At 36.9% G+C, this 15,314-nt stretch overlaps 1 pseudogene; it reads left to right on the top strand.

The window, feature by feature from the left end:
- Positions 1-447: 447 nt before the first annotated feature.
- LOC147937637 (F-box/kelch-repeat protein At5g51250 pseudogene) lies at positions 448-1,631 on the top strand (annotated as a pseudogene).
- The last annotated feature ends 13,683 nt before the right edge of the window (positions 1,632-15,314 follow it).

Here is a 15,314-nt window from a genome sequence, read left to right as displayed (position 1 = left end):
GTTGCTCTTCCTCTTTATCTTCTGTGTATATGCTTTAGGTTTTGCGTGAGTTGTGTGAGACGTATGTTAAAAGACATTTTTTTTGGATATCAGAGACTCCCATGAGATGTTGGACCAAGAGCAACAATCTTTTACTAACTTTAAACATCATTGAGGAGAAATTTGGAAAGTAAACGATGATAACTTGAAGAAGAAGTAAATGGAAACTTCTTTTTTTTTTTTCATTCTGGCATTTTCTATGAACCAACCCCTTCTTTTTCGTGGCTTTTATTGGAAATAAAATTTGTCATATGTAGCCAGCCACTTATTTTTTCTTACCCAAATTTTGTCACATATGTACATAAATTCTAGGGTGTTCTAAATTCTACTTATAAACCGCCGCAAAAAATAAAGATCAAGCAAAAAGCTAACCTTACAATACGGCTGTCTCGTTAATATCGTCAATGCATGTCACCACCGGAAAAGAATATGAAGATGAAGAAGAAGAAGCCGTCGCCGAGGCTGCAATCGATTCCAAATCCTTCACTTCCTCATGATTTGCTGTTGAGCATCGTTGCACGTGTCTCAAGAGTGTACTATCCGATTCTATATCTCGTCTCCAAGAGCTTTAGATCTCTCCTAGCTTCACCGGAGCTATACAAGACCCGGTCACTCTTAGGCTGCACCGAGAGTTGTCTCTATGTGTGGTCACAGTCTGGTACGAACACTAGCTGGTTAACCCTCTGTCGGAAACCTGGTCAAACCCTAACCAATGACACGACTAAGAGTAAGGAGAACTCAAGTGGGTATGTTTTGTCTAGAGTCCCAATCCTACATTCTCCTCCTTTGCGGCTTTGCGCCTCTCGAGTCTCGTGGCGGTTGGTTCTAATATCTATAACATTGCTGGATCGAGCAACCAAAAGCCCTCCTCTAGCGTCTGGATTTTGGATTGTCGGTCTCACACGTGGCACGAGGCACCAAGCTTGCGGGAGGGGCTACGTATGATTTCTGCTAGTGTCCTTGATCGAAAGATATACGTGGCAGGAAGTTTCAGAGATGGTGATTCCAAGTCCATGAAGAACTCGTTCGAGGTGTTCGACACTGAAACACAAATTTGGGATCGTGCGACTATCACTTGCAGCAAGGCAAAATGTGATTTCTACTCCTGCAGAACCACATGTATTGACGGAAAGTTCCATGTGGTGGTACCGACTGACTATCAAAGCAAGGCGGTTGCTTACAGTTCCAAGGAAGGTATATGGGACACGGTTGGAGTAGAAATGAATTATGATAATTTTGTAGCTTCTTGCGAGATAGAGAATGTTTTGTACTCTTGCAGTTTAGGAGAGTTTAGATGGTATGACACTAAGGCAAGGAAGTGGAGATATTTGAAAGGTTTGTTAGGACTACCCAATTTCTGCTCTGGTAACAATGTTAAATTGGCTAATTATGGTGGAAAGATAGCGGTTTTGTGGGAGGAGGGTTTGCTTTATTATAAACCTAATATTCGTAAGAAGATGATTATGTATGCAGAGATTACGCTTGAAAGGCGCAGAAATTGTGAAATTTGGGGGATTGTTGAGTGCTTTGGTGATGTGCTTACAGTCCCTAGATTGTATTCTTTGGCGAAGTTTCTTGCTGTTACTCTTTGATAAATGGCGTCACAAGACTTGAAACGTGTTTTCTTTTGGTAATATCATATTTATTTGGAATACTTTGTGTTCTTTTGAGGGAAAAACGGCCAATTCCCCCATGAACTTAGTTGCTTTATCGTATTCCTACCCGAAATTTTTTGTTGAAAAAAAGGTAAACAAAGGAGTCGAACTGGCGACCTCAACGTAGTGACGTACTCAACTAAATACCAAATTGCTACAAGAGCTCTCATTGTAAAACGAAACCTAACTATATATATAATCTCGTGTTTCTTCTTCCTCATCAACAATTGAAAGCAGGAGACAGATCTGAACAAACAAAACCATGTCATTGATGACTTAGGGGGTGTTATTCAACCTTGTATTTTAATGGAGTTGGGTGTATTTCAAAATCCAGCGTTATTCAATTAGGTATTCTAAAAAATACAATAAAATTTGGTGTTATTGGATTAAACATTTGTTGGATGATTTTAAAGCACTTGTAAAATTGTTGTTATTCTATTTCCAATGGATTTTGTTTCACTTTAGATTTTAACGTAATTTACATCCAAAACAGGAACAAACACAATCCTAACAATTTTTGAAGTATTTCATCTCTCAGACTTCTCATGAGTATCTCATCGACTCATGCTAAGCGGAGAAACCGCCGCCGGAGCTCACCCTGAAACCGCCGTCCTTACAATGTCAAGGATCTGTAAGGAAGCAGAGGACTTCCTTGATTACGACACAATGCACAGTCTATGTTTCCTTGCCGTTGTCCCCTATTGAAAGCTTAGCCGCTTCAGCTGTTTCGACGGATAGGAGTCTATGTGCGGCTGCGATTGTGGTTCCCACCAAGGGAGGTTACACGGTGGAGATTGTGGCGAAATACAGGCCGAGCGTTCCGATTCTATCTGTTGTTGTGTTGTGCCGGAGATTACTCGTACCGATGGACTTCGAACAAGGACTCGACGGAGGAGACGATTAGGTCCGCCATTTTAATAATTTAGTTTATTAATGTGGTTTTAATTCACAACCCAATTTATGGATAAGTTCTATTTTTTTTATTTACCTTCAAAAGTAAAAAAAAGTCCACTAGTAATGACTTTCAAAACCATCAATAATGTTTTTCAAATCCACTAATGACATCCAAATCCACATTCAATTCATTTACAAAACCATTAGACTCTAAAATCTACTAGTATTTTAAATCCATTAGAAACTTTGTTGAATAACACCCCCTTAGACTCGACGAACCATTTATAAGAAAAATCAGTTTCGTTTCCTAAGCAAGTAAGCATCATCAAAGCTCAACAAATCAAATAGTTTACACAATTTAGCAAAAATTAAACACCTAAAACCCCCCTTTAATCAATACCCAAGTTGAGGTAATATGAAAACTTGAAAACGCCCAATTTTACAGGTCTCGATAAGGAATTCAAACACCAAGTGCTTCAATAACATAAACCCAGATGGAAATATTCTTAAAGAATACCAAAAGATAAAATTTGAAAAACAGAAAAAAAAAAAATACGACTTTACAAAAAATCTTAGATGAGATGACGACGGAGCAGACATTAAAAAAGAAAAAGGCGAATCAATGACAGTTCTTGGGTTATTAATTTCTTTGTCAAAACAGAATTGAAATCTCTTTGTCTCTGCAAATTTGTTTCTTTCTATCAATGGTTCACGGGAAGAAGAAGAAGAAGAATCGAAAGCGGTTATATATACGTATGTGTATGTCACAAGTAGAAGTCTTGTAGCACATTTGGTATTGAGTCGGGTGAATGTATGGAGAGGTCAATGGTTCGACTCATCAGCTGTCATTTTTTCAAACAAATTAATTTTAGTGAAACTACGTCGTTTTGTTCATCTACGTGGCATCCCAATCAGCTACACTAACGGTTTAATTAACGGCATCTTCTGATTGGTAGGTTTTGGCCACATTTATAAAGTTTAGGTAGTAAATTCAAATTATATATTAGTTCATGTAGTTTTAAGCACACTTGAAAGTTTCGGATAGGAATACGATAAAGCAAGTAAGTTCATGGGGGAATTGGCCGTTTTCCCTTCTTTTGAGTGTATGCAACTATTGAGGAAATGAGTTATCTATCTCTTTTGTGACCAAAAAATGTCTTTGAACTTTTGAAGCAAAAAAAATAATAATGTGTGTAAGCTTTTTATATGGTACCTGACCTCGTAAGATATAGTATAAGAATGCTATACAAACCTGTGTGTGGCAAACAAACAAACAAAAACAAATCAGTTGAATCACGTCTCCTCGGTTTTCATTTGGATCCAACTACCATTAGATGATCCAACTCCATATTCTTTCTTTTTACGACTGAAGAAGCCAACAAAATACCTCAAAATCACTCCCAAAACCATCACACTTGCTCCTTCAATGTACCACAAGACTGCAATATCAGATTCAGATCCAAATTTGTCGTATCACTACCGCTAATAACTTCCCCAGATGCCAAAATCTCAACAACATCATGAACTTCTCCGTCGTGGTTTCCCACATACAAAAGAGTGAGTCTTTCCCAAATGCTCGATCATCCTCTACCTTATCGCAGCGTCTCTAATCTTCCTACTTGTAGCGTACATTAGGTCTATGCCCTTGCAACACAACAAACGGTGTCTTGCTCCTATTCACAGACTCCAGATCACTCTTCAAAAAGCTATACTGCTTCCCTCCTCTAAGAAACTCAGTCTCTGTCAAAAAGCTATTAAAAATGCACGACCTTTTTTTCTTGAGTACTCAAGATCATTATTATTCAATGAACATTATTTTGCTGTATAAAAGAAAGAACAAAGGAATGTGTTAACAAAGAAAGAACAATGAACATTATTTTTTGTATTAAACTAATAAATTTTCCATAACACAAGTACAGTTACCTCGTTTAAGTGCGGTGATTATAAAGGCTCTAAACTGAAATTATCACTGTAGAGTTCATACAGATTATCACTGTAATGGACAAAAATATTGCAGAACTTGACATTATCATCTTATAAAACTACAATCATGTTATGGTCTTATAAATATACATAACTTGATATTTTAATTGTTATATAATTATAACAAAAGAATGTAAAGTGAATGTGATTTATTTTTGTGTATGAGTTTTTTTTTTAAATGAACTTATATAATTATAGTTTATAGTTACACCATGAAAGATATTCATTATTAATAATTTGTAACAGAAAATTCATGAAAAAAAAATACATAGAGACATTAGATCTTAAACAACTTTTGCAAATAAAGTTTAAGTTTTTTTTTTTTTTAAAGCTCCACGGTTATCTTATAAAAAAAGTGAATCGTCTCGATGCAATTCACCAAATAAACGGATATGTTATTTTTAGTTACATGAATAAGCAAAATGTGTCAAAGTTCAAAAAGCAAATAATTAGAGAGAGAGAGAGAGAGAACACACGAATTAGTAAATTACCATGGCGATGAAACGACAGCGTTTGACGATGGAAGCTAATATTTTGTTCGGTCATTAGAAAGAGCCGTTACAATACTTTGGACGCGTGGATTTGTTTAGAAAAAACTATATCTCTCTCTCTCTCTGTATATGATTCCAATTAGGGTTTTTGATTCGTCCAATCTCTCTCTGCTCTTCTGCTTCTTTCATCTCCGGTCAAATCCGTTTACTCAGAGGGGTTCTACGCCACCGCATCATACACCGACGGAATTCTCAACAAAAAGGTCCGTTTCTGATCTCTTCTATCCATCGCTCATCTCACGATTGTAGGGTTTTTTTTTTTTTTTTTTTGAATGTCATAAGAATCTGGTGAATCTTATTCAATTTGTATCCTTACCATTGATTGGGTATTTTCTCTAATCTTAAGGTCTTCGATTCTTCTTGTCTCTGATCCTCGACCTCGGCTTCTCCATCTCCGATCAAATCCGCTTTACCAGAGAGGTTCTACGGATCTGATTTGTTGCGGAAGTCTTCTACTAGCAGGTCATGAGAACTTTCTTTTCTTATCTCTTCAATTCCTAATCTCACGAGTTTATGGTGGTTCTTATAATATTTTTGGAAACGATGTGCTTGCTTCATGAACGAGATGAGACAAATTTCAACATACATTTCAATTGTTTATTGCGGTTTACTTGGATCTGTATTGATTATGTAACTTGATTTTGTGACTATAATGGTAAAGAATTGTTAGCCTTTTTCACAACATATGTGTTTGTTTTGTTTAGGTTCTGATTAGGATTTTTTGGTGTTACCAAAAAGAGTACGAGTTACATAGATCCATTGCTAATCTTAGTTTTACTTCGACATATAAATTGATTCAGTAACACTTGATTTTGAGATTATTATGTCAGAAAGTTAGTTTTTTTTTACAATATATTTGTTTTTTTCTTGTGTATGTGTGTTATGCATCTTTTGGTCGTGATATAGCTGGACAATGGTTTTTAGTCTAGTTTAGTATTGTCGTGAACTTAAGTTGTTTTGCTGAAACTGACTAATGGCTCATTCCTGAGATAGATATGGCTCAGTAATCTGATGATATCTTTTATTTAACATATGAACAGGCTGTTGGACCATACAACCCTCTGAAACCAAGGGAGCAAAGCAAATGGAAAAGGTTAGATTTGGTGTTGCCTATTCTAATGTTGGGACATGAATAAGAAATGGGTTGATGATGGTTAGTGCATCAAATGAGGTAATTTAAATTACCTCTTTACAAGTCCCGTGTTGCCTATTCAAATGCCTCGGCTTGGTATTAGACTTTTCTTATGATGAGTCTACAAATCAGAGATGGAATGATGGTGGTGCGTGAGTGAGAAAATCTGTCCTGTGTTGCCTATTCAAATGCCTCGGCTCGGTATTAGACTCTTCTTATGATGAGTCTACAAATCAGAGATGGAATGATGGTTAGTGCATGTGAGAAACTCTGTCTCTTGTTGCCTTTTCAAATGCCTCCGCTTGGGTTTGAGACTCTTGTTATGATGAGTCTGAAAAATATAAATGGATTGATGGTAATGCATGAAATGAGGTAATTTAAATTACCTCTTTACCAGTCCCTTATTGCTTATTCAAATGCCTCGGCTTGGTTTGAGACTCTTCTTATGATGAGTCTACAAATCAAAAGTGGAATGATGGTGGTGCGTGAGTGAGAAACTCTGTCCTGTGTTGCCTATTCAAATGCCTCGGCTCGGTATTAGACTCTTCTTATGATGAGTCTACAAATGGAATGATGGTTAGTGCATGTGAGAAACTATGTCTCTTGTTGCCTTTTCAAATGCCTCGGCTTGGGTTTGAGACTCTTGTTATGATGAGTCTGAAAAATATAAATGGATTGATGGTAGTGCATGAAATGAGGTAATTTAAATTACCTCTTTACCAGTCCCTTATTGCTTATTCAAAAGCCTCGGCTTGGTTTGAGACTCTTCTTATGATGAGTCTACAAATCAAAAGTGGGATGATGGTGGTGCGTGAGTGAGAAACTCTGTCCTGTGTTGCCTATTCAAATGCCTCGGCTCGGTGTAAGACTCTTCTTATGATGAGTCTACAAATGGAATGATGGTTAGTACATGTGAGAAACTCTGACTCTTGTTGCCTTTTCAAATGCCTCGGCTTGGGTTTGAGACTCTTGTTATGATGAGTCTGAAATATAGAAATGGATTGATGGTAGTGCATGAAATGAGGTAATTTAAATTACCTCTTTACCAGTCCCTTATTGCTTACTCAAATGCCTCGGCTTGGTTTGAGACTCTTCTTATGATGAGTCTACAAATCAAAAGTGGGATGATGGTGGTGCCTGAGTGAGAAACTCTGTCCTGTGTTGCCTATTCAAATGCCTCGGCTTGGTATTAGACTCTTCTTATGATGAGTCTACAAATCAGAGATGGAATGATGGTTAGTGCATGTGAGAAATTCTGTCTCTTGTTGCCTTTTCAAATGCCTCGGCTTGGGTTTGAGACTCTTGTTATGATTAGTCTGAAAAATAGAAATGGATTGATGGTAGTGCATGAAATGAGGTAATTTAAATTACCTCTTTACCAGTCCCTTATTGCTTATTCAAATGCCTCGGCTTGGTTTGAGACTCTTTTTATGATGAGTCTACAAATCAAAAGTGGAATGATGGTGGTGCGTCAGTGAGAAACTCTGTTCCGTGTTGCCTTTCAAATGCTTCGGCTCTGGTCTAAGACTCTTATTATGAGTCTGAAAGAAATGGATCGATGGTAGTGCATGAAATGAGGTACCTCTTTACAAGTCCCTTCAAATTCCTCTGCTCAGGTATTAGACTCTTCTTATGATGAGTCTACCAATTAGAAGTGGAATGATGGTGGTGCGTGAGTGATAACTCTGTTCCGTGTTGCCTTTCAAATGCCTCGGCTCGGGTTTAAGACTCTTATTATGATGATGGGTCTGCAAAATAGAAATGTATTGATGGTAGTGCATGAAATGAGGTAATTTAAATTACCTCTTCATCAGTCCCGTGTTGCCTATTCAAATGCCTCGGTTCGGTTTTAGATTCTTCTTATGATCAGTCTATAAATCAGAGAAGGAATGATGGTGGTGCAGTGAGTGAAAAACTTTGTCCCACGTTGCCTTTCAAATGCCTCGGCTCTGGTCTAAGAGTCTTGTTATGATGACTCTGAAAATTAGAAATGGGTTGACAATGATGAGTCTGTAAAGATGGAATGATGGTAGTGCATGAGTGAGAAACTCTGTCCCGTGTTGCCTTTTAAATGCCTCGACTCAGGTCTAAGACTTGTTATGATGAGTCTGTAAATCTGAGATGGAATGATGGTAGTGCATGAGTGAGATACTCTGTGTCCCGTGTTGCCTTTCATATGCCTCGACTCAGGTCTAACACTTGTTATGATGAGTCTGAAAATCAGAAATGGATTGATGGTAGTGCATGAAATGAGTTAATTTAAATTACCTCTTTACCAGTCCCGTGTTGCCTATTCAAATGCCTCGGTTCGGTTTTAGATTCTTCTTATGATGAGTCTATAAATCAGAGAAGGAATGATGGTGGTGCAATGAGTGAAAACCTTTGTCCCGTGTTGCCTATTCAAATGCCTCGGTTCGGTTTTAGATTCTTCTTATGATGAGTCTATAAATCAGAGAAGGAATGATGGTGGTGCAATGAGTGAAAACCTTTGTCCCGTGTTGTCTTTCAAATGCCTCGGCTCTGGTCTAAGACTTGTTATGATGAGTCTGAAAATCAGAAATGGATTGATGGTAGTGCATGAGTGAGAAACTCTGTCCCGTGTTGCCTTTTAAATGCCTCGACTCAGGTCTAAGACTTGTTATGATGAGTCTGTAAATCTGAGATGGAATGATGGTAGTGCATGAGTGAGATACTCTGTGTCCCGTGTTGCCTTTCATATGCCTCGACTCAGGTCTAAGACTTGTTATGATGAGTTTGAAAATCAGAAATGGATTGATGGTAGTGCATGAAATGAGGTAATTTAAATTACCTCTTTACCAGTCCCGTGTTGCCTATTCAAATGCCTCGGTTCGGTTTTAGATTCTTCTTATGATGAGTCTATAAATCAGAGAAGGAATGATGGTGGTGCAATGAGTGAAAACCTTTGTCCCGTGTTGTCTTTCAAATGCCTCGGCTCTGGTCTAAGACTTGTTATGATGAGTCTGAAAATCAGAAATGGATTGATGGTAGTGCATGAGTGAGAAACTCTGTCCCGTGTTGCCTTTTAAATAAATGCCTCGACTCAGGTTTAAGACTTGTTATGATGAGTCTGAAAATCTGAGATGGAATGATGGTAGTGCATGAGTGAGAAACTCTGTCCAGTGTTGCCTTTCAAATGCCTCGACTCAGGTCTAAGACTTGTTATGATGAGTCTGTAAATCTGAGATGGAATGATGGTAGTGCATGAGTGAGAAACTCTGTCCCGTGTTGCCTTTCAAATGCCTCGTTATGATGAGTCTGAAAATCAGAAATGGATTGATGGTAGTGCATGAAATGAGGTAATTTAAATTACCTCTTTACCAGTTTCGTATTGCCTATTCAAATGCCTCGGCTCGGTTTGAGACACTTCTTACTTGATGATGGGTCTGTAAATCAGAAGTGGAATGATGGTGGTGCGTGAGTGAGAAACTCTCTTCCATGTTGCCTTTCAAATGCCTCGACATGGATTTAGATTCTTCTTCCGATGGGTATGAAATTTTGTCACCTGTTATTTCCTTAACACCAGGTAATGATGTAATTAATTAATTGTTTGGTATTGCATTGTAGAATATTAGAAGTTGAATAGTAAATTATATAACAATGTTTACAACAATATTTGTTTTCAATGGCTATTATTGATATTTTCACTTTTGCAGGGTGGTAGCTACGGATCTGGATATATTTTTTGTCAGGTTGGTTGATAGTGATGATGTTTCAGCAGATATTAGTTAGTTGTATTCGTTGAGAATCTTATATAGTATTTTAACTCACCTGATTATATGCGTTAATCAGGATATTACTTCTGCAATGGATTTGGAGCTTGAAAGAGATCAGTTGGTTTTAAGCACATTTGAGAATATCAGAAGTAAGCATTTCTTTCTGATCTCTCTCTTCCTTTCATACGTTTGTTTCTGTCAATGGTTTCTTTCCAAAATCCATAGCCAATACAGATTAGTTTCTGGTCCCATTGTATAATAGTACGCAGGGAAGAAGAAAAATAATAGAGTTGTTACGAAGCAAATTGTTATGTATCCTTACCGTCTATTTGAGGCACATACCTCAGCAAAAAAGGATTGTAAAGGATTAATTACTGTTCTTGAATATTACAGGTTTGAGCAAATAAGAATTACAAGCAATTCTTCCTCAGGTTGGTTGATTGATACTGATCATAATGATCAATTTGGTTGTTGTATGTATCTCAGAGAAGAAACTAATTGGTGTGTTGAGTGAAATTCTTAGCTTACTACTAAAATAAGAACGTCAACTGATTATATTGCTGACTCTATTTTATTGCAACACGACCAGGTGATGTGACATTTGATGAGGTATTGAACTCTACTGATTTTTATAAAAAGCAAAATCAATAGATCTAAGATCAGATATAAGAATACGTTTGCAAGCTGGTTATTGTGTGTTCTTTTTTTTCAATCAATGGGTTAGATTTTTATCGAGAAAGCTTAGTCAATTTGAAACTGAAACTTGCTTGCTTGCAGAACACAAGGGTCGAGCTATATACATAAGGTATAAAACAAAACTGAGATGTCATCTCTTTGTTTTTGTAGCATTTTACTTTCTCAGGTCTTTATAGGAAGACATGATATAAGCATTGCTTATGCTTCTAGATGAATTAACTCTCCTATATAATCGGAGATATCTTTTTGTTTTGCCCTTAGAATTAAAAGGGAGCTAAAAACTCCCAATATACCTGATTTGGTTTGGTCAGAGTCTTCAAATGTTCTAAGAAATGGGAATATTGGAGACTCTGAGCTACACTGCGAATGGCCCTAGAAACAACAAACATGGACACACTATTTTCTTCTTTTTATCAATTTGACATTGAAAACGTTTTCATCCAAAAGTCATTGAGCTTCTTTTGCATAAACTTGGCGATGATGATTCAAGATAGTCAACTTGGTCGTGAAATATTTTTCTATCTAGCCAATAACTGGTTTTCGTATTGGATTTTTTACAAATAGTTTTTAACATGAAAGTTTCTCAAAAGATGTTTTTGATTGTTAAAAAGTAAAAATTAAATTGAAAAATGTCGACAGGGAAATATTTGCAAATAGTTTTTAACATGAAATCTTCTCAAAAAAAGTATTTTATTCTGTTAAAAAGTAAAAATCAAATTGAAAAATGTCAACAGAGTAATATTTGGGAGATTAATATATTCTTGATTTTTTTCAAAGTGGATGTTGAATACTCAATTAAGTTTGGTTTTTCAACAATTACTAATTTATTTTTGGTTAAACATATATACTGATTGGTTTAGTTCAATTTTAGCTTAATTTAAATGAAAACCGGATGAATTTTCAAGTTTATAGTACGTTGGTTTAAAACGTTTTAATTTTAGGTTAAGTCAAACCTTGATTTTGACTTTGACTAGACCCAGGTTCATTCATCATATTCATTATTCAGTGTTTAAAGAATATGAAACCGTTTAGATATGATGTCTGGTTCAAATGTCTTGTAAATTGAGTGCAACATTTGGTACTGTTAATGGACGTATTTGCATAGTGATTATTTGACCCGAATCGGGTCACCCGATGGTGTGTTTAGTCTAAGGAAAACTATAGTAGTTTAAGAAAATACGAATTCATATAGTTTAGTAATCGAATCGAATATTGAAGGTACATTGATATTAAAATGTTTTCTTCACCATTGCTTGCTTTGTAATTTTAACTAATCTAATTCACATGATGAACATAACAACAACAACAACAAAAGCGTTCTTTATTACTTGGATCCAACTCCAGTTTCTTTCTTTCCACGACTAAAAAACCCGATAACATACCCCAAAATCACTCCCAAAAGCATCACAGTTGCTTTGTCTGCAAGATCATAAACCAAATAACAAGATGAACAGGGAAGCCATATTTCTTTATTTCTTTCATATATATGTTTGTTTATGTCGATAGTTTTTTTCCAAAGCCATAACCAATACTATATAGTTTATGGTCCCATTATATAAAAATACTCAAGAGAAGAAAATAAATAGTAGAGTTGTTACAAAGAAAATTGTTATGTAATGATTAACTCAGCAAAAAAGTATTGTAGAGGATTAATTATTGTTCTTGAATTTGACAGGTTTGAGCAATTCTTCCTCAGGTTGGATGATGGATATTGATCATATATAATGATTAATTTGGTTGTTGTATTATCCCTGAGAAGAAACTAATTGGTGTGTTGAGTGAAATTCTTAGCTTATATACTAAAACAAGAACGTCAACTGATTATATTGCTGACTCTATTTCATTGCAACACGACCAGGTGATGTGACATTTGATGAGGTATTGAACTCTACTGATTTTTAAGTGATAGGTTTACAAAAAGGAAAATCAAGACTCTTGAGGTTTACAAAAAGGAAAATCAATTGGTCTAAGATCATGTATAAGAATATGTTTGCAAGCCGGTTATTGTCATAAATCATAATGCACTAGAAACAACAAACATGATCACAATATTTTTTTGGGATCATCGAGTTCGCCCTAGCCTCATTCTTCTCTCTGGCACAACCCCCGAAATCTGCTCCCCCGGCGGCGTCGAACCCGATCGGCACCGCTGGGCCTTGTTTTCTTCTTCTCCGTGGCTTCCTCTTCCTCTGTAGTATATTTGCTCTCAGTTTCAGACTTCCCGGAGATATGTTGAGATTTCAGATCTCATCTCCGCCGCTATTTCAGCTTCAACCATCGAGTCCTCACCGCTTTGGTTTTGCTCGAGAGACCCATCAGTGTCCCTCTAGACTCGGGCTCCGTCTATTTCACCACCCCCTTAAGCCGTCAAATATCGCACCTTACCGCTCCTTGGATACAAATCTCACCAAGTACGGAAGCTCTGTTTTGACGCCGGCACCGGTGAATCGTCTGACGAAGAAAACCGCCTCTTTGGTGACTTCTGCTTCTCTCTCGGTAATCCTCTGTCCTAGGTCTAGTCCCCAATCTTATTCTCAAACCCTGGAAGATAGTTTGCATTGGATAAACTATAGATATAAATCATCCTTGACCTGGAATTGCCTTAGACCCCATGATCTTAATTGCATATTTAGACCAAACCGCCTAGTATCTTTGTGTCCTGCTTGGTCAAGTCGAGTTACACTCGGTAGCAGACCATTAGATACTTCGATTGTGGTTGTATCCCCCTTGTGTCAAGGCTGTTTATTTAGTTTGGTTTGGAAGCTTGCAATGCATCGCTTTGATAATGATGTTGATCCGCCATTTGGTTTATCTGTATTGCTGGTTCTCCCTGATCCTCTACCCTATCTATTATCATTAACCCAACTGTTCCAGCGTCAACTTGTAACTAGGTCCAGTCTGAATTCCACTCTTCCCCTTTCTAGTCATTGGTTGCTTAGATTAAGAATACCACTAGGCCGAAGACTACTAGTGAACCTTAATCTGCATCCTTTGCTTCATTGGCCCAAGAGTCTATTAAGAACCCTGTTACTAGAATCAATTAAGGATGACACTCTAGAAGGAGACAGTTTAGGGAAGCTTGGCATTATGATCCCACCTCTAAAGAGTGGGGGTTACCGAGGCTTTACCAACTCTCCACTTACACCTTGCCTATTCTCAAAGACCTTTAAACTGCTAATCAACTACTTCTTGAAGTTCCCTCACATTAGCTTGAAGACTAGTGGCATTATGACCCTCACTCCAAGGAGGAGTGGTTACCACAACCTCTTTAAGTACTCTTCTAGCAACCTTGGACCAACAACTACATGTGTAGTAACCGGTCTTCAGAGCCATAACACCCCTGCTCGATCTCTTGGCAACTCAGCTCTGCCAATTTCACCTCCGCCCAGTCTTCGAAGTTTCAAGACAGTGGCTCCCTGCTCCTTTGACTTGCTCAAGGAGTCTGCATCGGTTTGTCTTGATCTCACAAGCTCCATATTGCTCCTAAGCAAGTGGTCCACAGCTCTCAAGCTTTTCATATCGATTGTCTCTATCTACCCCTGTATTTTTATTGCACTATGCTTTGTTCTAGTTTACCTTGTGTTGTACTTTAAACTATCTATTTGAATGGAATGAAAGCATCTCTTTGATCAAAAAAAAAAAAAAAAAAAAAAAAAAAGATCACAATATTTTTTCGTCAATTTGACTTCGAAAAAGTTTTGTTCTAAAAATCATTGCTTAAGCTTAGCGATGATTCAAGGTACACAACTTGGTCGTGTGAAGGCCTGAAACCACTGTGATGAACCAACCATCATATTTTTGAATTTTTCTATCTACCCATTAACTGTTTTCGTATTGAAGATTTTCACAAATAGTTTCGACATGAAAGTTTCTCAAAAAAGAAAGTTTTGGATTGTTAAAAAGTAAAAATCAAATTGAAAAAAAATCAACAGGGGGAAATATTTGCTAATAGTTAACATGAAATTTCTTAAAAAGGTGTTAATTAATGAATGTATCTCCATAATCAAAGCTATATGAATTCGTCTTTTCTTAAACAACTAGCTAGTTCCTTAGAATAAACACTTGGATCATCATGCATGTAAAATGATCACTATGAAGTAAGAAGGTACACTGATATTAAAATGTTTTCTTCACCATTCCTTGCTTTGTAAATTTAATTAATGTAATTCACATAATGAACATAACAACAACAACGTTTTACACTTGGATCCAACTCCAGATTCTTTCTTTCCACCACTAAACCCCCATAAAATACCCCAAAATCGCTCCCAAAACCATCACATTTGCTCCTCCATTGTACCGCAAGACTGCAAGATCGATCAGATACCCAATTACAAGATAAAGAGGGTTTCCTTGCCAACGTTCACCACAAGTGTTGTTTCCATTAGGACAAAACCCGTAAAACAAACGTCACAGTACGTACTATTCTTTAATAGAAATGGTTTTAAATGCCCAATCATCTTCTGTCTTTTTCCAACATCTCTGATCTTCTTACTTGTAGTGTAACGTAGGTCTATGCCCTTGTACAACAACAAACGGTGTCTTGTTCCTATTAAAAGCCTTGATGTTCTGATCTTGGAAGCTTTAGGTTTATATATATTTTTTCTGTTCGTTTGCTCTGTCACAGAGC

Source organism: Camelina sativa, chromosome 9 (genome assembly GCF_030686135.1).
Source record: "Camelina sativa cultivar CO46 ecotype springtype chromosome 9, ASM3068613v1".
NCBI classification, from domain to species: domain Eukaryota; kingdom Viridiplantae; phylum Streptophyta; class Magnoliopsida; order Brassicales; family Brassicaceae; genus Camelina; species Camelina sativa.
Note: the sequence above shows the minus strand (reverse complement) of the source record. Positions and strands in the feature narration are given on the sequence as shown.